This window comes from Gavia stellata, chromosome 10 (genome assembly GCF_030936135.1).
Source record: "Gavia stellata isolate bGavSte3 chromosome 10, bGavSte3.hap2, whole genome shotgun sequence".
NCBI classification, from domain to species: Eukaryota; Metazoa; Chordata; class Aves; order Gaviiformes; family Gaviidae; genus Gavia; species Gavia stellata.
The window spans coordinates 3482155-3503002 of record NC_082603.1 but is presented as its reverse complement, the minus strand read 5'-3'; the positions used below and the strand labels follow the sequence as shown (position 1 = coordinate 3503002).

The following is a 20848-nucleotide window of genomic DNA, read 5'->3' as shown; positions in this document are numbered from 1 at the left end:
CTTCTAATAAAACTTTATATTACAGGAAGAGGAATATGTAAAATGCGGTTCACATCTGAAGGGATTTTTTTACGCTACTTCCCACTTTAGATTAAGCTTGGACAACAAAAATGGGGAAATATTTCATCTGTAGTGCATTTTTAGTCATTTGCTTCAGGTTCTCATTAATATCATGCTATAATACTGCAAGATAAATGCAAGGAAATTTAACTGTTGTCACAGCAAAACATTATTGGGGAGAGGATGGGAGGACCCACTTTATAAAACCTAAAAGTTTGAGTGAAGCATCATTTCAAAACCTCTTCAGTATAGCATGTATTTTGTTGTTACAGAGCATGGCGATACAATGGCATCACTTTCTGACGCCACATGGACTGTGTTGGCCATAAAGATGCTACAGTAAGAATTGTTCAGGGCTGACGCAACCTACAAGACAAAAACGCTGTTTCACAGTACTATGCCGCAGGGTGCAAAGTCACGATCCCAACAGATTGTCTGTGTGTTTGCCCTAGTAAAGCCAGAATTATTCGCTATGACTTTGAGTAACCTGTTTTGCATATGTATTAGGCATACTGAAAAAATCTTTCCATCATATCATCCACCCATATGTACACCCAGCAGCTGCAGAACAGCAACCAGTGTGGACTAGTGGTTTTAAGCTGGGAAAATGAATCAGTAGAAGAATGTTTCTTAGTTCTGGCATTTCTAAGTGATTTTTCCTAATATATGGTGATTCTTTCTATGCCTTAGCTAACCCAAACTAGACAAATTCTTCTTGCTGACAGTCTGTTCTCACGTTCAGAAAAATAAGATAATATCCTTAAACTTGTTTGCTAAATCTTTAGAAATAAATGGATTAAAAAATGATTGCATTCACACTTTGCAAGAAATACTTCCAAACGTTAAAGGGTCTCTATTCATGTATCTAGGAGTCTCCCCTTTTAAAAACAAACCCTTCTCTACTTCTCCGTGGATGATAATGTCTCCCAGCCAGCAAAACCACGCTGTTCACTGAATTTTTAATTCTGCAGAAGAGACAGGAGGAAGCGCTGGCGCCTCATCCTGTGGGGAAGGAGGTTTCTTCCTACGGCTGCGAAAAAGCATCAATTAAGGTTAAGAGTTTAGAAAACAAGTGTATAATTATTACATGAATTTGCTCACCAACCCCGTGTAAAACTGTCTCTTTTTCTGTGAATATTACAGATGGGGAAGGGAAACTACAGCTCTGAGATGCAAGATAAGCTTTATAATTCCATTTAGTTGAGAAACACCAGGAAGTTGTACCAGAGCATTAACCGCCCGGAGCCGGGGTTCTTCAAAGCTACAGATATGTCTGGTTTGACACGAAGGGAGGAAGACGCGCTGATGATTAGCTGTAAACGGAGACCTCGATCGAGTCGCCTCCCACCCTTCAAAACAATCTTGGTCTGAATGAGTACATCTGGTTTTCTCACTCGCACTTCACTTGGACTCTACTATAGCGGCTGCTACTGCCCAAAAGTCCCAGTTTGGGTTAGGACGCAGGCTTTTGCTCTCTTCCAGTTGTGAAATAGGTGCAAAGGAAACAGAATTAGCTGCAACAGAGCAAAGGAGGTCTTCCTTTCCCTTGCAAAACCAATCCGACTGCCACAAAAGCCCCTGTTAAATTTAGTCCAGGGGCAATCCGTGGGCAGAAGCAGAGAAAATGAGACAAAAGGGCATGAAAAGAAAATAAAGGGGAACAAGCAAACAGAAGACAAAGGGGAACAAGCAAACAGAAGACAGGAGACGGCCCTCTGGTTGCCTGGGGCTTCTCAACATGGGAGGCCTCCTTTTCCCTCTTTTCTCCCATCCAAAGTTGAGCAAGGCCATAATCAAGATCCCAAAGCACTGTAAAAGAAGGAAACAAAGTGATCCGAACATTTCTGGGGTTTTTTTGCAAAGCTAAAAGGACCCATTAAACTTAATTAATCATTCCTTTCTTGGCAGAGTTTACACCTTTGATTCTTCTGGATTAAAGTTGGAACCTGACTAATAAAAGTATACCCTCTGCTAGCAAATTCAGAATTAATTTTGGAAATGTTATCCTGAAAAAAGGTCAAGTAAAAATCAAAACAACCCCTAACTTTCTGCAACTGCAGCAGTATCAAAGATGAAGGATCGCCTTCGCTTTCACCAGGTCTGCTCTTCCTACAACCAGCCAGTGCCAGCAATCCAGATCACCAGAGGTAGAAGAAACACTCCCAGTTCACAAGGTCATGGGTTAGGGGAATTTAAGGAAAAAAAAGAAAAAGAACAACTGTGTTCAGAAAGAATTTGACATAAATATAGCAGAGGACACATACAAAGCAAGACCTTTATCTTAGAGTCACTCCTGCGCAAATGCTGGGGTTTAAGGTCTAATCACTCTTTGTCCCAGCAAACTGTTGAAAAATATTTATTTTCTTTTTCAGACTTCTATTTTTAGCCATAATTCAGAGAAATGCCAGAGCCCCACTGAGTGTTTGAATGAGACTCCCAGACAGGCGTAGCTACGGTGTCGCTTGCTGCGATGGGAAGGTGGTGGCTCACAACTCCGCAGGTGGGGTCTCAAAGTCATCTTGTTTCCTCTGCGGAGCTGGTTTCACTAAATCCCCGCTTATATATGGCGGAAGCAAGCTCAGAGGGGTTACAGTCCAGCGACTTGACAGTCCGCCAAGTGTTGTACATTATTATTCCTCCGCCTGGACATGCTTCGGTTCCTCAAGCGCTCGTGAAAGCATCACTAAGAAGACAATAGGGTTAGTGCTGGTGTTTGTTTTTTCCATTTCTAAGAAGACTTCTCAGGAAGAAGCGCCAGTCAGCTATTGTCTCTCTCACTAAACGTGTGTTTGAGTCTCCTCGGCCGCTCAGCTCTTCCGCCTCAATGTTTCAATGCTCCTTCCTTTTTGAAAAAAAAAGATAAGTTGCCTTACTTCCTCTCCATTTATCTTTCACGTTCAGAAGGGTTTGTGACAACACAACACAACCTGAAAGGAAGAAAACAAATCAAACCCACCTTCTTCCAGCGCTGTGTGAGCTTCCCGCATGAGCTTCTAGGGTCGGAAAAACAGCTGGGCAGGTTATTATTAAGAAGAGGAAACTTGTTCCTGAGAATTTATTTGGAAATAGTTTGGTGAGAGCTCTCCTGCCAGTTCGCAGTAACCCTGCGCCCCTCAAGGTCTTCAGCAGGAGCTCCATGTATAGACACACCAAAAGTACTTGCCCGTATGCCATAACTTGTGGCAACACATAACCAGAACGTGTTCAAGGCCTGGTTTTATATCTATGGTGGCAATACCTCAATTAGTGCATTTAACAGTTTGCTTTCATCGCTTTTGCCTTTGTACAATCAGTTATGGAGCTCCGGTTTTGTAAGTCTCAGTCCTACCGCCACGTGCCTCCAGCAAGTTCTCCCCATCAGTCCAATCTGAGCTCCTGTCAATTTGGTGCCGTTACGTCCTCTCTTTTTGGAGAAGAATATGGTCCTCTGTTTTGTTTGTCCATATCAAAACTTAAATTCTTCATCTTTCTGTGTTTTGTAAAATTTTTTATTTAGGGGACTAAGAAAAAAACAGCCCTAAGAATGCAACATGCAGGAGCTGATAAGAATAAAAGAGAACAGCTTTTGTGTGATAAGAGTTTTATCTGGCAAATTTATGTATATTAGATTACATTTTAATTTTCTGAATGCAGAAGTCATTGTTAGTAATGCTAGTTTAAACATATTTAGCTCCTATCTACTCAAACACACTTTAAGCACACTATCACAGTTCATTTCACCAGGCAGGCAGCCAGGCAGCAGTCTCATTTATAGACTCATACCTGGGGAGAAGGATGCTAAAGGCACCCCTCTGTGGCAAAAGGGGTCACAAAACGTTTATGTTAGTGCAGGTCTTCATAAGAGAGAGCAGATTTGGGGTAATAATAAACAACTATGATTTTGTGGTGTTGCTTTGAAATTTCAAAATGATACAATATATTTTTCTTTGTGTCTTTCCCCAAACTCCTCGGTTACACGATTGCAGAAGATGAAAAGGAGTCTATAAGATGGTCTAGTTTTTGCTCCAGCCTCTGCAAAAATTTGCCATGAGCCCATGTAAGTGTCCAATATCCACAAACTGCCTCTAACAGAGTAACGCTCCTTTTGAGTCTCATCCAAATCTGAATTCCACCAAAGGCTGCCTGCATTTCCTGACTACAACTAGATTTCAAGCCATGTTTGCATTCTTCCACGATGGCTTAAAGTCAGCCTGTGTCTTTCTGAGAAACAAATGCAGGGAAAGAGGCACAAATCCATTTTCTATCTTCATGTGGGCTGATGGGATTCACGAGCCTGATAAAGTACAGGATAAGCACTGAATTTCTATGACATATTTTCCCACCTAACAGCATCCAGCATGACTTCAAAACACCCCGAGAGCTCTTGAATCCACATTACCCTTTTGGAGATTTTTCTATCCCTTACCATTACTCCTAAAGACCTCTACTATGCAGTGCAATCATCTCTTCCAATGAGATGCTACTCAGGCTGCATGCTACTCATGCAGTAGCCAAACTTCTTTGTACCCTGGGACATTACTTCTTTGATATTTACCCTTTCAAGCATCGCTGAGCAATTACTTCACCAACAGTTTCACCATAGGTTTTGCATAAAACCAGCAGCTTCATACAAACAGGCAGGCTCTTGGTTGGCTAAAAAGCAGATCAGTGAAAAGGACGATTGAATAAGAACACGCCAGGAATTTTGGAAAACTGTATTCACAAAACCCACCAATATGATTCATGGATTCTTTGTAATTTCCAATGCAAAACCACGGCAACTGGGAGAAACAGTAGTGAAAAAGCACATCTTATGGTCTCTGCTTTACACCGAGCTTGACTAGCAAAGATGCACCAAACCTTTCAAAATGAGCCAGTCAGGTTGAACCTTCTGGCTCCAAAAGTTTGGGGTTAAATCGAGTCATGACTTTTTCTTTGCACGTCTCAGAAACTCAGAGGTTGGGACAACAAAACACAGGCATCAGATTTAACGTAATGGTTTCCAATTTTGCTTGCAGGCATGTCCCTCTGAGAACGTGTGCCTTAGCTAACGGCCACAAAAAAACTTCAGTTTAGGAGATGATGGTCTTCTTACAACCTCTTTTGAATCAGTCACGAGGTCAGGTCCTTATATTGTAATTATTTCACTTTTCGAAGTACCTCTGTCACTAACAGGATAGTATACGTGATTGAAGATTCAAAGGCATTTTTGGAAAATTACTTTTGCTGCCACGGGCGTGAGGCAACTTCTCATGTTTCCAGAACTGCTGGATACCAACCACCAGCACCAGGTGGGTGCTCAGCACCTCTGAAGCCAAGCTGAAAAGTCTAAATGCCAAGTGAAGTTCTAAAAATTACAATTTTTGCTTGGATGTATTAAAAATATCTGCTTAGTGTGCTTCAGAAGAATTTTCTGCGAGAAAAAAAATGAAAGCACCAGATCCTATCTCATTCAAGAGCAACAAGTACAGAGCAATGCGAAGAAAAGTCAGAGGAGATAATGTAGCGCTGGCTTCAAGATTGAGCAGATACCCTAACGTGTTTTTTAAACTCTTAATTTCCTAGGGTTGCTCTAATTTGTAAAATACTGTATCTTGAGATTGAAAGAAAACATAGAATTATAGTAAAGAAACACATAAGATACAAAAGTAAAACTGCTTCACTAGCCAGCTCACGGGTTTTTTTAAGTTATTTAAATAAAAATAAAAGTCTTTTAAATGCATTAGAACTACCTTTTTTGCAAAACTGCTCAGAAAACGCATTTTTTAAACATACACTCTTCTTTGCTTGTCTACTGTATATAAATTGCATATCTCCTGGTTAACATATTATTCAGTCCTGAATAATTACACATCAGAGAGATGCCTAATAAGCTAATCTTTAAACTCTACTGATCTAAAAAAAGATCCCAAGGCATGTTTTATGAATATAGAATGGCGTCAGCTGACAAATATATGGCACAGTCCATATTATTGTGGTTGCAACCAAGAACCACATGAATCAATGTTATGGGATTGGTTTTGCATTATTCAAGATGACAGGACTTCTGAAGGAAAGCAAGAGTGTGTTCTGTAATCGTGAGAATTCACTACGAAGATAAAAGAAAATTAGCCACGCAATATGGTAAAGAAAATGCAGAATACAAGCAATACTGCATTTTATCAGCAGCGTGCACTTCACTGGAAGACTCCATAAGTTTTTAAAAACCAAACAGCTGCTACAAGAAGCAACAGTGAATAGAAATACTTGGACTTACAACTACAACTAACAGGGGACAGAATTGACAAAGAAATATTTTCAGTTACCATAACCATATTGTTTTAGACTTACATCAGACAAAAGCTATTTCAACAGGAAAACCTGTCTTAGCCAACAGCTGGAAAACTCATAGCCTTATTCTGGAAGGAAAGGGGACTTATTACTTTTTACAGATGTCTCCATTCCCATCATCCAAAAGAAGTTAAAACTATGAATAGAGAGATGGGCCCCATCTGAAATATGGCTTTCACATCCTCCCAAGGCTGCGCACACTCACATCTCTGGCATCGATTCAGCCTACGCTAGTACGTGTAATGGTCACAGAAACTCAACCTGATGTTTTGTATAGCATCTTCAAATTCAGCCTTCCATTTATTTTTGGTTCAGTCCCTCAGAAAATCGCGTGTCCCTTCCAACAGCAGAACTCCAGACACCTCCGCTATCAGAGGGGCTGGGTTTTATTTTAAAAAATTGCTCTTTTGTCGACAATAACAATAAAAACCCAGCCAGTGTTCACCTACACCGTTCAGCCCCAACACCCGGCGAGACCTTGCTGTCAGAGCACCCTCCAAGGCAAGTCTGATTTCGGTTTAAATTCACGAAAGTAACACCTGCCAATGCCAAGTGTTGCGGAAAGAGCACAGCAACATTTCAGTTGACCACACTTCCTGCTGCCTAAATATTTAAGGCCCACTGAGGAAAAACTATGTAGCAAGACTAATAACTAACAAACCACAAGCTCTTGCTCAAAATTACCACGTAGTATTTTACGGTCTTAACAACACATTGGTTTTGTATGTTTGTTTACGTTGGTAACTCCCTTGTATCTTGGTGTGGTATCAGCTTTAGACATCCCCATTCTGGTATGATATGTGCTGAGCAGCTTCGTGTTTTTCCCATGCGTAAGGGAAGTTGGTGACAAATTCAGATGGGGCCCCTTCTTCTTCATTCACTTCGAACACAACTTCTCCCTCCAACAAATCCCAGTGCTGCTACTCACTGGGCTGCTTCAGTTTATGATTTGTCACCACTACTTGGCCACCGCTCCTATGGCATTATCACGAAAACATCAAGCCCCAGACGCCCAATCCCCAAAGTCTTCTACAGAAGCTTCTTCTGTCACAGATCTCGGGTGTGTTTCACAGCAAATATGTCCTCAATTTTGTTCCGGGGACGACTCCTCCCCACTGCATCCCTTGGGATTGGTGGGACGTCATTTTAAAGCAGCTTGCTGCTGGGCCCTCTTGCTCTCAGCTAAAAAGCCGCCGAAACTCAAGAGCAGGAGGAAGGGATTGAAGCTCTGGTAGGAAATGGTGAACTACATACAACACCATGGAGGCCTTCCTTCTGCAGCTTCGGAGGAAACCCCATAATGAGGACAATCGAACTGGCAAAGGAACTGCTGCACTAATGAAATACCCACGGTCCCTCCAGCAGCACAGCAATTATGTGCCATGAAACCAAGCAAGCACGCTGCAGCCATTCCCCAAGGAAAGCATCTGCCACATAATTAAAATACTTATCTCAAAAGGACTGAGAGAAACAGGAGACGAACCCTAATACTGGCCCAAAAAATGCAGTGTGGCAGACTGGTGAAGTATCATGCATCTAGAACGGCTGAGGGAGCTGGGGTTGTTCCGTCTGGAGAAGAGGAGGCTCAGGGGAGACCTCATCGCTCTCTACAACTACCTGAAAGGGGGTTGTGGTGAGGTGGGTGTTGGTCTCTTCTCCCAAGTGAGAAGCAATAGCACAAGAGCAAATGGCCTCAAGTTGCACCAGGGGAGGTTCAGGCTGGATATTAGGAAAGATTTCTTTCCTGAGAGGGTGGTGAAGCACTGGAAGAGGCTGCCCAGGGAGGTGGTGGAGTCACCATCACTGGAGGTGTTCAAGGAACGTGTGGACGTGGCACTGCAGGACATGGTTTAGTGGGCATGGTGGGGTTGGGTTGATGGTTGGACTTGATGATCTTACAGGTCTTTTCCAACCGTAGTGATTCTGTGATTAGAAGTAAGGTTAAATTAGGATTCAGGTTTTTGAGTTGCCTTGATTTTGACATCCAAAGAGAGAGGTGCTCAAATCCTGCATCAGTCCACACAGACACCGACATCCTTCCCCATTCCTTCAGTCTGGTTTTGATCATCATTTTCTCCTTAGCACATGATTCGCTTCTATAGTTCAAAATATTTTTTAACTTCCTAGAGATCAATTTCTTCTATTAAATGCATTGTGATGACTGAATCAAGACTTTGGCATGGGCTTCAAATACCTTTCACATATAGGTTGGACTCCAACAAGGCTCACGGAAACTGGGAGCGATGCCTGTCCTGTGGCCTTTCACCAGTCTGCTCAAGACCTCCCTCTGAATTGTAATGTTTGATTTATACCACAAGCTGAATAAATGGACAAGGAGGCTAACACAGCTCACCGTCCTGCTTTGGATAGAAAATTTCAGATTTTTGAGGTAAACAGGTGATTTATTATGGTTTGTATCCAAATGGATATACGTCCCTCCTTCACAGAGTGCACAAATGGATTAATCGGGTTGATTTCCCTGGATTAAATCCTCCTGTGCAGCACATATAGGTTTGCTTCATGGGATTTCTGACTGTTTCTCTTTTTTTTTAAACCAAAAGATGCTGGGACAACCTTTGGCTCCCATCTAGCAAGCCTCCGGTCCAAGGGATAGGAAGCTACACCAGGTAGGTGTGCGCCCACCTACCACTCACTGTGGTACATTACAACACCGAGCGATGCATCGAAGGTCTGATCCATGAAATGCCAGAGACTGGTTTCTCTTGTGGTTTGTATAAGACACAAGTCCCCATCTCCCCATGAAGGATCCAGCAGCTGCGTTACTTTTGCATATACGTTTTTCCAAGGGTTTACAGCTTCGTTTCAGTGTGTCACCCCTTCCTCCACACACACCTGATCTGCTAATTCCAACGTGCACGGGAGGTGGACACGCCTTCACCGTGCTTGCTGACAGTTGTTACTTTCCTTTTGCTTTGGGGGCAATGTTTGGTTTTGGAATAATTTTTTCAACATCACTTTGTAGGAAATGTCTCAGTCTAAGCTCTTCCTTCTCTGTTAAAAATACGGCAGCGTAACAGACCCGCGCACTTAGCACAATTTCATTACGTGATCATTTTGCCTTCTGCAAATGAGGGTCTTCACTGTGGGCCACGAGAGGGGTAAAGGGAACTCCAGCTGATTCCCTGTTTCCGGGCCATAGCTGGAAACCCCATTGCAAATTATCAAGCTTGATAAGAACACTAAACAACCATGATTACATTTTAAAAGCAGATGAAAATCAAGAGCTCACGTCTCCTCTGTATCTTTAATTCAGACAGTACCCTTTTCTAAATGCATTTGAAACACTTTTAAAGGGTGGTGGGACACTGGCACAGGTGGCCCAGAGAAGCTGTGGGTGCCCCAACCCTGGAAGTGTTCAAGGTTCAGGTTGGACGGGGCTTTGAGCAACCTGGTCTAGTGGAAATATCCCTGCCCATGGGAGAGGGTTTGGAACTAGATGATCTTCGAAGGTCCCTTCCAACCCAAACCACTCTATGACTTTATGTCTTTTCTCCTCCAAAAGCACCATAAAACCCACCATCAGCTTAGATCAGCTGACAATCTGGATGATTTTGGGGCTGCTCCTTGCAGACACAAACACAACCCTGACATCTGGATACCTCCCTCCAGCCACGCTCACAAACCCTCACTAGCCTCAAACACTCCTTGTGTTAGTAGTTTTGCTGCTGCTTCCCAGGCTGAGAGGAAAGACAAACGGAGCACAAGCAACAGTGGTTAAAGCTACTTTTTTTTACGATCACATCTAAAAAGACTGTCTTTTGATCAACCCAGTGTGGTACCTGCCCCGTTTACTGTGGAGCTCTGAAAGTTTGTGGTGTGGTGAGCTGGAAATAGCGGGGACTTTATTTATATTTAAGGCAGGTAAATGCCACCCTGAAGAACTAGATCCTGTCTCTGCTACAAAATGTAAAGCTGGACAAAATGTATGGCACTTACGGGAGAAGCTCCCAGATGGTTCCTGCCGCCTTCTTTTTCTGATTTACAGAAGTGCTGAGTGCTCACAGTCACAACTGATCACAGCCGGAGCCCGGCTAGAAATCTGGGGAGAGCATTAAAATGGCCAATTCCCAGAAAAATTAAGCACCAGGTTTGTCAAGCCCCAAATTAATAGCCATAACTCCTCATACATGAAATAAAATACCACCACCTATCACAGTACCTCAGCAGGAAGATCAGAGATTGATGTCTGCGCGGCACTTTGTAGCTTGGCAGCTGTACAGGAAATCTCTGAAGGGGAAAAAAAAAAAACCCAAACGACAAATCTGGGGCTTCCTACTGAATGAAGCCAATAGAAAAATACACCAAAAAGCTGCCGTTGCACCCTGGTCTCCCTCAAGCATCAGTGGTGAGTTCAGGGCTTCAGATCCACAGACCTTTTCAGCTAAGACAGTAACTTATACGGTAGGAAGTTGTGTTTGCGTTGTGGCATTGCCTTTGCCTACAAGGGTGAACAGCTGCTGGTAGCTGTGGGTTTCGCAGCTATTTGCTAGACTGCACAGAGGGCAAACGTGGAAGCAACGGGGTTTACTTCAGCAGGTAAACACTGGCAGCAGTTAGAAACCCTTTCCGCTCATCTCTGGTTTCCCTTATTCCAGCTCTACGGCCTCCAACCCCATCCCTCCTCTTGCAGGATATGCCTGAGCTGTTCAACAGAACATCCAAAGAGGACAACCACGTTTTCTTTAGCTTAATTCTCACACACACAAAAAAAAGCTCATCCACTTTAGCTGCAGTTTTCTCAGAAATGCAATTTGAGGCAGGCACTCAGCCTGGAAACTTCAGTTTGAGCAGCTGAGGACTGGCAAAGCCTCATTTGCAACTGAAAACAGTGGAAAGTGTCTGGCAGACTAAATTACAGACAATGCTATTACTTTACAGAATACCCCTAGAGCAAAAAAGCCTTTTTTTTCCCTTTGCACAGACCCTGCCATTAAATCTTTGCCCAGGGATGATGAAAGCTTGCCTTTCCTTCAGCATGACTGCTACAATATGTGGGATATCAAGTGAAAATACACAAGGATCCTCCGTATCGCGTTCAATAAAAGCAGATCAGTCTTTAGACAACGTTCATTTAAGATATTTAACACCCCCAACGCTGCTTCAAGAAGCAGGTCTTCAGTCATATCCATTGCGACAAAGCTCTGCAGAGAATCACAGTGCAAATAGCAACTGTGGTTTCATGCAGAGGAAGGAAAACACCGCGTAAAGCTTTAAAAATTGCTTCCTAAGATAACAGATGAAAGGGTCTGAAGAAGAGCGCTAGCTAAAAGGACAGGGATGAGTGAGCTGGATGCCAAGTGTCGGGATGGTGCTGGCATCTTTTGTAAATTTGAAGCAACGATGCCCATATATCTCTGAAAAGAGTATGGAAAAGCTCCTTGGCAGGCAGCAAGTTTCCAGATATGGCACCCAAGGGCAATTGTTTTAGCTGGGAGCCCAAGCACACAGAACTGCTAAACCAGGAGTAAGCCCAGGAAGGCATTACTCCAGCGAATGAGCCATCCCAGGCAGCGAGCAGGGGACCTTTAGAAACGGTGTGCAGGGATAGAGCTGGCTTTCGAGCTCCGCAAAACCTGCAGCTACCTTGACCAGGGGAACATAAACCTTCATGGGAAATCCCAGATGTTTTTATAGTGTGAAGAAGCTGTAGACATTTTTTCCTAAGGTTGCCTGTGAAAGTATTTAGTGCTCACGAGTGCTTAGAGGTCCAGCCAGTTCCTAGCACGTATCATAGCCGTTAACTCTGCCTGGCTTGGACACATCAGCACGGTGCAGCTGGAACTGTTGCAGAGGCCTGACCCTGCACTGGGGGTTGGCACAGGCTGCTTCTCCTAGTCCTGGCACTCCCCGGTCCCGTGCCTTCCTTTCTCTGGACCTTTGCTTTAGCTTTGTGTGTTTTCCCTGCTTAAATAGTAAACAACCAGGAACAAGGATTGCCTTACGCTGTTTGTACCACGAACACTCTTTGTGAAGACCAACATGTCCCCCGCACGAGAGCCGCGCTCAAAACGTGCATTGAGCTTAGAAGCTCAGTACGGAATGAACCTGGAAAAAACAGCAGCATTTTTGGGGAGCTATGAACTGATTGTCTTACAGCGTTACCAATCATCTCCTTACAAGTCCGCTATCATTTGAGAAGGCATCCCCACTGCTGGTGTTGTCAGTGGAGAGTCCAAAAACGGGCCGGGCACTGATGTGGGTGGCTTTTCTCAGCATGCCACCTGGCCAGAAACCGTAACGGGGAGGATGCGTCACGTTCACTGTTTAAGCAATGACACGTAGAAAACACAACCTGAAGATCAGCCGACATGCTCACTTTGCATAAATCTCAAAAGCAGAATTTATTCTGAAGGACGGATCACGACTCGCTCCTGGGAAGACATGTAAAGCGGGTAGCAAGCCAGAAACCTCTGCTGCTACTTTCCACCCTGGAATTACCGTATTTCTGCAGCCCATTGCTGCGGCTACCCCGGCCCCTCGAGCGGCATGGTGCCAGGCATGGTTTGAGGCAGTCCTGAAGGAGCGCACGCTGCTCCGACCCAAAGGGTTGGCACAGCACCCTCTGAGATCCTGGAGCGTAAGCAGGCACCTGCAACAGCCAGCGGCAAACATCTACCAACCACGGTGGTCACGCTCTGATGGCTGACACAGCACCACCCCCTATTCGCATCGGACTCGTCACACATTCAGCAGAAAACTACCTGAGGGACACTCGGCTGGTCTGGCATTGAACAGGGATTGCAGAAAAACACTGAATGTGTCATCCACAGCGAAAGCCTCCGTAGCATCTGCACACTCCTTAGGAACCACGCTGCTCAGGGCAAGGCAGAAGAACGGGCTTAGAATCAAGATCATCACAAACAACATCAAAAAGTTATTTTTAATAACTATTTTTGGATTAGAAAATTTATTTAGAAAATAAATTAACTACTCTGTCCCTTATTTCACTTATTTCCTAGAAGAATTTCAACCATACAAAAATAATCTATGTATTTTTGAAAACTATATTGCTTTTAACTTTTCAATCATCTAACCAGACGAAGCCAAGGCTCAGCCTCGCTTTTGTTTTCTATTTCCTGATATTGCTAGCTAAGACAACTACCGAGTTAAAAAAAAAGATAAAATAACTAAATAACAACTTTGGTAGCACTACAACGGCCTAATATGGACGCTTAAAGCTTTAGTACTATCCAAAGTGTAAGAGCAACTGCTGGTGTCTGAGGTATTAACTAATATCACAGAAGCATGAAGATTAAAGGCTTATGATTTCAAAAATTAACACTTAATTAAATACCTGTCGAAACTAATTCACCAAAATCTTACGTTATGCATAGTAAGTTAAGCAGTAGTATCGAATCAACACCGAGCTTTTTTTTTTTTCTATATGTAAGACTAATGAAAAAATACAGGATAAAGTTTTTAGAAAACCCAAACAGGCAAACCCTTTCTTCACACAAGTTTGAGCCATTTCTACAAGCTTCAATCTTGCTTTTATGTAAGTTAGCCTCATTTCATCACTGTCCTTTAACTGCAAAAGCAACTCAAATGCTTGCATGCACGTTCAAAAACTTGAAGCCCCTTCTAATTGTTCTTCAAGTGCGAAGAGAACAGCGTGTTTATTATATGCAAAGGAAAAAGCTGTTGAAAGAAATGCTGCTGTACTTTAAAAGCAGCCATGACCACATCGCTTATGAATATCATCCTTCCCGATCTAGACGCTGGCTTTTCAGCTGCTACTGCCCAAAGGCATCAACAACAAAGCTGCTTTAATCATCTCAGAGCTTGCTTTTTCTCCCCTTAATATCAATAAAATTTCTATCAGATGCAAAGACTGTCTTCTAATTTGTGGCCAAGCTGCACTAATTAAAGAACCTCCAATCTTCATGATTTCAGAAAATAGCAAGCACGGAAGAGCAGCAGACTCCACGCTTAGAGTGTGCCTCTCAATTACAGGGTTTCTGGCAAATGTGAGCATATTTCTCACTTTTTCTATCGAGAAGAAGCTCTTTCCGTTGATACCCGTGCCTAATTCAACATTGTACGTAGTTTCCTCTACACAGACAGCAGAAAAGCACGAAAAATGCCACATGCCTTCCCCTACCACCCGGCAGTTTCCCTTCACTCACACTACCCGAAAAAGACCTTCTCTCCCAGAAAGAAACCACCTTTCAGTTTTCAAACCCAGGCTCTGCAGCAAGCGTCATGTAACACATCATCTTTAAGGTTAGTTCCTGTGCAAGGAGTACGGTTTGCTTTGGTGTAAGGGAGCTTGAGATGATCCTGCAGAATGAGCAAGGAGCCTAACCTGGCTTCCCAGCCGCTTTGGCAGAAAAAGGAGCCGTGCCACAAAACGGATAACTGAGATTTCTGGGTTTATGAAAACCTCAAGCCATTTCCAGAAGGTAAATGGGATGCGATCACGGACAAACCTTTCACTGACAAAGTGAAGAATAAAATCTTACCTCCCACTTTGATTAGGGAAATTCTTGACCGTGCCTGTTGCAAGACAACGTGACCATAAACTTCCAAAATTGCTAGCGGTACTTTTGAAAGAAGTTAATAAATGGGACAATATGAGCAATGGAAACTGAATAGAGAAGGTATCTCCTGCCTTAATCTCCCAAAGCTGAAATCTGGAAGGTACCAAGTACAATAAATCCTCTTCAAGTTGGGTGGCAAATACCTTTCCCATCAATCATGTCCCTGGACGCCTTTTGCTTGCATTCAGTCTAAAGCTAAGATAAAGCGCCTGGCCCCCTGAATTAAAGAATATAAGAACCACAGAGAAGCTGCTTCTCCTTTCCAACACAGACAGGCACTATTTGTTAAAACTACGGGATGAAAATCTGCTCCTGGCTCCAACAGCAACAACCTCTCTGAGGACTAACACTTCCCAGAAAGCAAGTAAAGCCAAAAGGATTTTTCTTCAAAATCTCATTCCTTCAAGAACTTGGACACTTAGTAAGGTGAATATAATGAAGAGTAGAAACCCACGTCCATATTGAAATTTGAATTTCCTACCCATTTCACTTCATTTTTTTCATTCCATGGGTATTTATGCCTATTTGGATTGGACTAGATAGTACTTGCTAAGTCCTAACCCGCAATCATGAATTCTGGATTCAATATGTGTTTGTAAAAGAAAACATTACTTTGCCTCTTCCTTAGATTTTGGGAATCGCAGAAAAATCGTATCAGCTTTTACCATAAACCTCAGAAGGTGAAAATGAAAAGCGCCCCCATAAGAGCTACAAAGTAGATGCTGGTAAATCCAGAGAGGCACCACAATCCTGCTCTATACGATGCTACAGCCATGCTCACCTGCAGAAAATGCAGGAGAGAGGATTTCCAAAACACGGCAAGACATAGCTTGTAACAGGCTGAGAGAAAAGGCAGTAAGTGCAGCCAGATTTTTTACAAAACCCTTGTTATACTTGCAGTCATACACCAGATTAAAACCAGAAGGACTACGCGACAGTTTAAAGCAGAAAATCCAATATTCAGCCTGAGTGCCTGTCCAAAAAAGGCCAACTTTTCCACAATTAATTCCAAGTTATTCTTCCATCCTCCAGCATCCCTGCTTGTGGCTATGTGCACGCCGGCTGGCTGCTGGCGGGAATTTCACTCCGGAGCTGTATCAAGCACTTGGGTTATCTCCCTCCGAGTCGGTGGGACTTATCTCCGTACAACCGATGGTATTTGTTCAGATGGTTTCCTGTAAAGCTTGCGACCCATTTCCTTATCTTGTCTTTGAAGTAAAGGGTAAACCAGGCTCCTCTTCAGTCTCTAAAACTTGACAGAATAGGAGGAGTCTACCTGCTTTTTCTAAGTGTGCTGCATCTTGTAGGAACACATCTAAAGTGTTTTATCCTTGTGCAAAAAAACCCCGTCTTAATTAGTACCATACTGAAATTCACAGGCAAAACAAATGACTGGAAAGAAATTTCTTACAGACGTTAAGTAATAGCTTTCACTGTCAAACGAAAAGAAGAATGGCTGGAAGGTCTGCTCGGAAAAAAGTCCTGAACAATGAGGAAACCTGCAGGGTGCATCCCTGGGTGCCACAGGGTCAAAGCACCATCGCTGCGTCCCTCGGCCAGGCTGTCCCATCTGCCTGGGCGAGGAAAGAGATGGAAAAGAAGGGAAGGAAGGAAGAAAAACTGCATTGAAACAAACAAATAAAAAGAAAATTACTACAAAGCCTCATCCTCTGGACAGCTTTGTGTTTATAGCAACGGGTAGACTGGATACGGTGAAGCACGCTGAGCACCTTTAATAAAAAAACAACCTTCAGAGAAGTTCAGTTTTATGTAAGCTAAGGTCTTTTGAAGATGTACCTGTTGAAATTACTGGTGTTGGGTGCTAGAAATCTCTCGACCTCTCCAAATTTAGAAAAATTTGATCCCAACAGACCACACGTGACAGAGCAGAACTTGGTCCTTTACCACTGCTGCCGCTGAGATTGCGGAAATGGAAAATCGCTGCAGACTCTCAGGGCCATTTCTCCCTTCTCCCCGCCGTGAGATCTGCTTCCTTGATTGTTTCTTGTCTAGTATTAGAGACCCAAAGCAAAAACTTTCTATTGGCAATCTCGAAACCTCCGGCACAGTCTCTCAGGGCATACTACTAAGCTGTTTTAAGAGGCACTTTCATCTTTTTCCCCAATTTCATGATTGCACCCCGAGTCCCTAACTCCTCACTACCACCCTACACCGCTCCCTGTTGGGTGTAACACTCATCAAATACCATTAGACAAATCACGCAACCAACACCTCCGATCACAAGGTTAGCCCATGCTTCATCAAACCGAAAGCATGAATTTTTTTAATAAACTCTCTTCACATGACCAACTCCCAGTCTCCTAATTATTACTGCCATTTTTTAAACTTCATCTGTTTCACTTGCATCCCAAATAATTCCCATGTAGTCCCACCAAAATCCTACACAGAAGGATTATCTCTTCCACAAGTGTTTCCTACTTTTTTAAGGGCTCAGTCCAAAACCTAGAGGAATTACTCTAAAAATTTCTTCTCATTTCAGAGGGCTTTAAATAATTTTACTGCTTATAGTCTGGGCGTACTTAGAATACCTTAAGGATCTTAAATAAATGGAAGAAAATATTTTTCCATAGGTACGGTTAGAAAAACAAGCTCGTGCTACACTATACAGAAGACACCTTTGAAACTGCTAAGGTTTCAAGACTAGTACCGCTGCAGTGCATGCGGTCTGGCTTTCTGCCCCACTGCTCCTTGCTGGCACTACATGGCCTCCTACTCCCCCCTAAATATCCTCCACCCTGGTCCATTCTTCTCCCAGCGGAGACAAGCTGTCCCCAGCACCCTCCTGACTCTCATTTTTTCCAATATTTTACTACAACATTGATTTCCTTCAGGTAGGAGCAAGGAAAATCACATCTGGACATTTTATTCACAATTTCATCCCACAATAATGACCAATTTTCATTCATTTCTCCTTGAGAAAGACAAAAGATTTTGTGATGGCTTGCAAAACGTACCTTCACGCTATATAGTTTCTTAATGTGGAGATTTTCTGAGCATAAAAATTGTTTTGCAAAACATTGCCATCCCCAAATAAGTCTTTAGGCAGCTTGTGAAGTACCTGTCCCTGATTCAAACTCCACAAGGCTGATCCCTGCCCTTGCAATTTCAAACACAGCCTCACGTGTATCGTCCCGCTAACAGGCTAGCGAAGACCTCTTGAGAAATTACACATTGGCATCGTATGTTCTCTTCTTAGGCATTATTTGCTGCGGGAAATGCACATTACCGTGTCAATAATTATAGCAGCTGACTTTCAGGTATGGCTCAAAATACTGCCCCATGTACAAGTACACACGACTCGCAACGGTTTGCCATTTGTTGGGTTCAATACTGCCACTCCTTCCCTAAAAGCACAGAAGTTGAAGGACGTTTAGGTGGAAATCACAGCCTCTGCATTCAGTAACCGAGACTCCACGTAGGACACTTTAATGATTTTCTCCGGGATTCATTTCTCCAACTGGTCTGACGAGGCTCGCGCTTATTCACCCGCGGGGAACAGCACAGAGCACAGCGTCTCCCAGGCTCTACCTGGGGGTGCCTGTGCTGCGGACCATGTTCTCGCTGGTTTATATAGACACCTACACGTATGTTTTTACTTTTTTTTTTTACATAATTTTACATATTACATAATTTTTATCCTTCTTTTGTTCTCCTCTCATCCCTCAAACAATGTGAGCAAACAGACTTTTGGAAATTAGAAAACCTGTAGATTTGTACGTATGTCGACGAAGAAAGCGTATCAGTTTATTGCTGAAAACTGCATCTACCCCTTCAGCCCTCAGTCCTTCATTTCCATTTGTTATTTTGTGTTGTAGCTTAAACGTTGTCTAAATAAACTACAAGGCTTTACAACACAGGGACACGGCTTCAGACAAATTAAATTATCATTACAGCAACAAGAAATCAAATTACACCATCACAACAACAACCACGCAGCAATGCTGCCCCACATTCAAGCAGTCATGTTTAACTCCGCCCCGTGCAATTTTGGCTAACCCCCCCTTGCAGGGAGCAGCCCGGGCGCGCTGCAGAGCTGACATCCCACCCGAAGAATTTTCTCTGCTGCAGGTTGAGGTTAGCTTGGCAGGAACTAACTCGAAGGGTGCCAGCGTTCAATCACAGCAAGCTTCTGCTGCGAAGGCAAGGAGAGGGGGGCACGAGCCATTCGCCAAGCTACGCTAAGGGAGATGCAAAAAATCTAGTGCCGAAACCAGGACGCATGAATTGCAAGTATTAATGTGTTTACCGAAACGCTGGTTGGGAGAGAGCACTAGAGATGATCTAGACCAAACTCTCCCTTGAAGTAACGCTCAGGATTTCCTGTCTTCAGTCTACTGATATTTGGGCCAGTACGAGCGAGCATCCCAAAATACGTGAAGTTTGGAGACTGTCGCTGCCTGCAGTCTCTGAGTAAGACGTGGGAGGCAGCATCCTCGAGCCTGCTGTCTCACGACCTCCCTCACCAGTGCCGTCCCATTCAAGCACTATGGATTGACAGCTCTACTGACAAAAAGCAGGTATCTCCCCACCCTTTTTACTAAGGACCCCCTTGTATCATCTCCGGAGGAAAAAAACCCTGAAAATCCCAGCCCCCCAGGAAAACCCACCTAACTTTTACAAAGCCAGCTAAAAAATGTGCTGCTTATTCAATCTACAGAATCAGCGACTCAGCGCGCGTCCTCTTCGAACGAGGAGAGCTCATCACGGCACTCACTCTGGAAATACATCAGACCAAGATGTATAAGACAGACTCGCTTTGGAAATACATCAGACTAAGATGTATAAGAAAGATAAGCAAGGTCTGAATCTTGCAGACTCCAGCCTCAACATGAGCAGTAGGTTTGGTGAGCTGGCTGGACCGCACTCTGTTTGGATTTAAGATGCTCTTCCCGACTTCTTTTCCTTCTTGGAAGTTCTAATATATGGGCAGCCTCTGTACAAAGTGTCTCGTTAATTATTTTTCAAAGCAAGAGTTTAAAGCGGGGGATCCTCACTTGCAGCAAGAATGGCAGACTTGAGCCGGGGGACGAGCACAATGTTTTAATTCCTTTTTTTCACAACGATTTCGCTTTACCACTTGCCTCTGCAAAGATGTGACAGGCAAACTAGAGATGCGTCTGAAGAGTCACGCAGCTCTCAGCAAGGCAAAGGCACCCTCCCTTTGAGCTACAGGGAAGTCTCAGATACACACATCCAGTCCAGTTTCACACGTGTCCAAACGGATATGGATTTCCCAACCCTCCGGCTCCCCATTCTAATTCTAGATGATGTCCAGGGCAAGGACCTGCAAGATTTCCTCTTGCACAGCTGTGAAGAAGCTAATAAGCTCCCTGAATCTCCTACTTCTTTTTTTTTTTTTTTTGCAGTAATTAGACATCAGCCTTCTCAGGCGCTCACAACTGCCCTCACTCAGTCAGGGACCAGAAAACTTGAAATGCTGACTTGGGGAAATGCAATTTTGGCTGCAGCATGGGGACGAGCGTAAAGAAAAAAAGAAATCCATGGGGCTTGCAACCTCGTGGCTCTGCCGGAACCTGAAGCCACCCTCAACGGGGCAGGAGAAAATGACAATACTGAGGGGACGTTGTAGAAAAATCTCCGTATGCGAGGCCTGCAGCTTTGCCGATTGCTTTTTGGGTGAAAGCCATTTAATATTTGGACGTCTTTCCCACTATGGGAATCTCTTGAAAGATCCACTGTGATTTCAAAAGAGTCCTAACAGAGGAGCGGTTCAACATTTTGCACTCCCTCTACACCACAAAAAAAATCCCGAAGCAACAGAATAAAAGGACAAGCTCGGCTGCGGGCACCACCCAGGAGTCACCCTACGGTCTGAATCACCAGCGCTGGGTTTGATCTCTCAGTCCAGAGCAGCAAAGGCTCTCGCTGGCTTCAGA

General features: G+C 43.6%; 1 protein-coding gene across 1 annotated transcript in view; it reads right to left on the bottom strand.

Annotated features, from left to right (window-relative positions):
• The window catches only part of NIBAN1 (niban apoptosis regulator 1), a 72029-nt gene that overhangs the window by 50238 nt on the left and 943 nt on the right, over positions 1-20848 (bottom strand). The window lies entirely within an intron of this gene.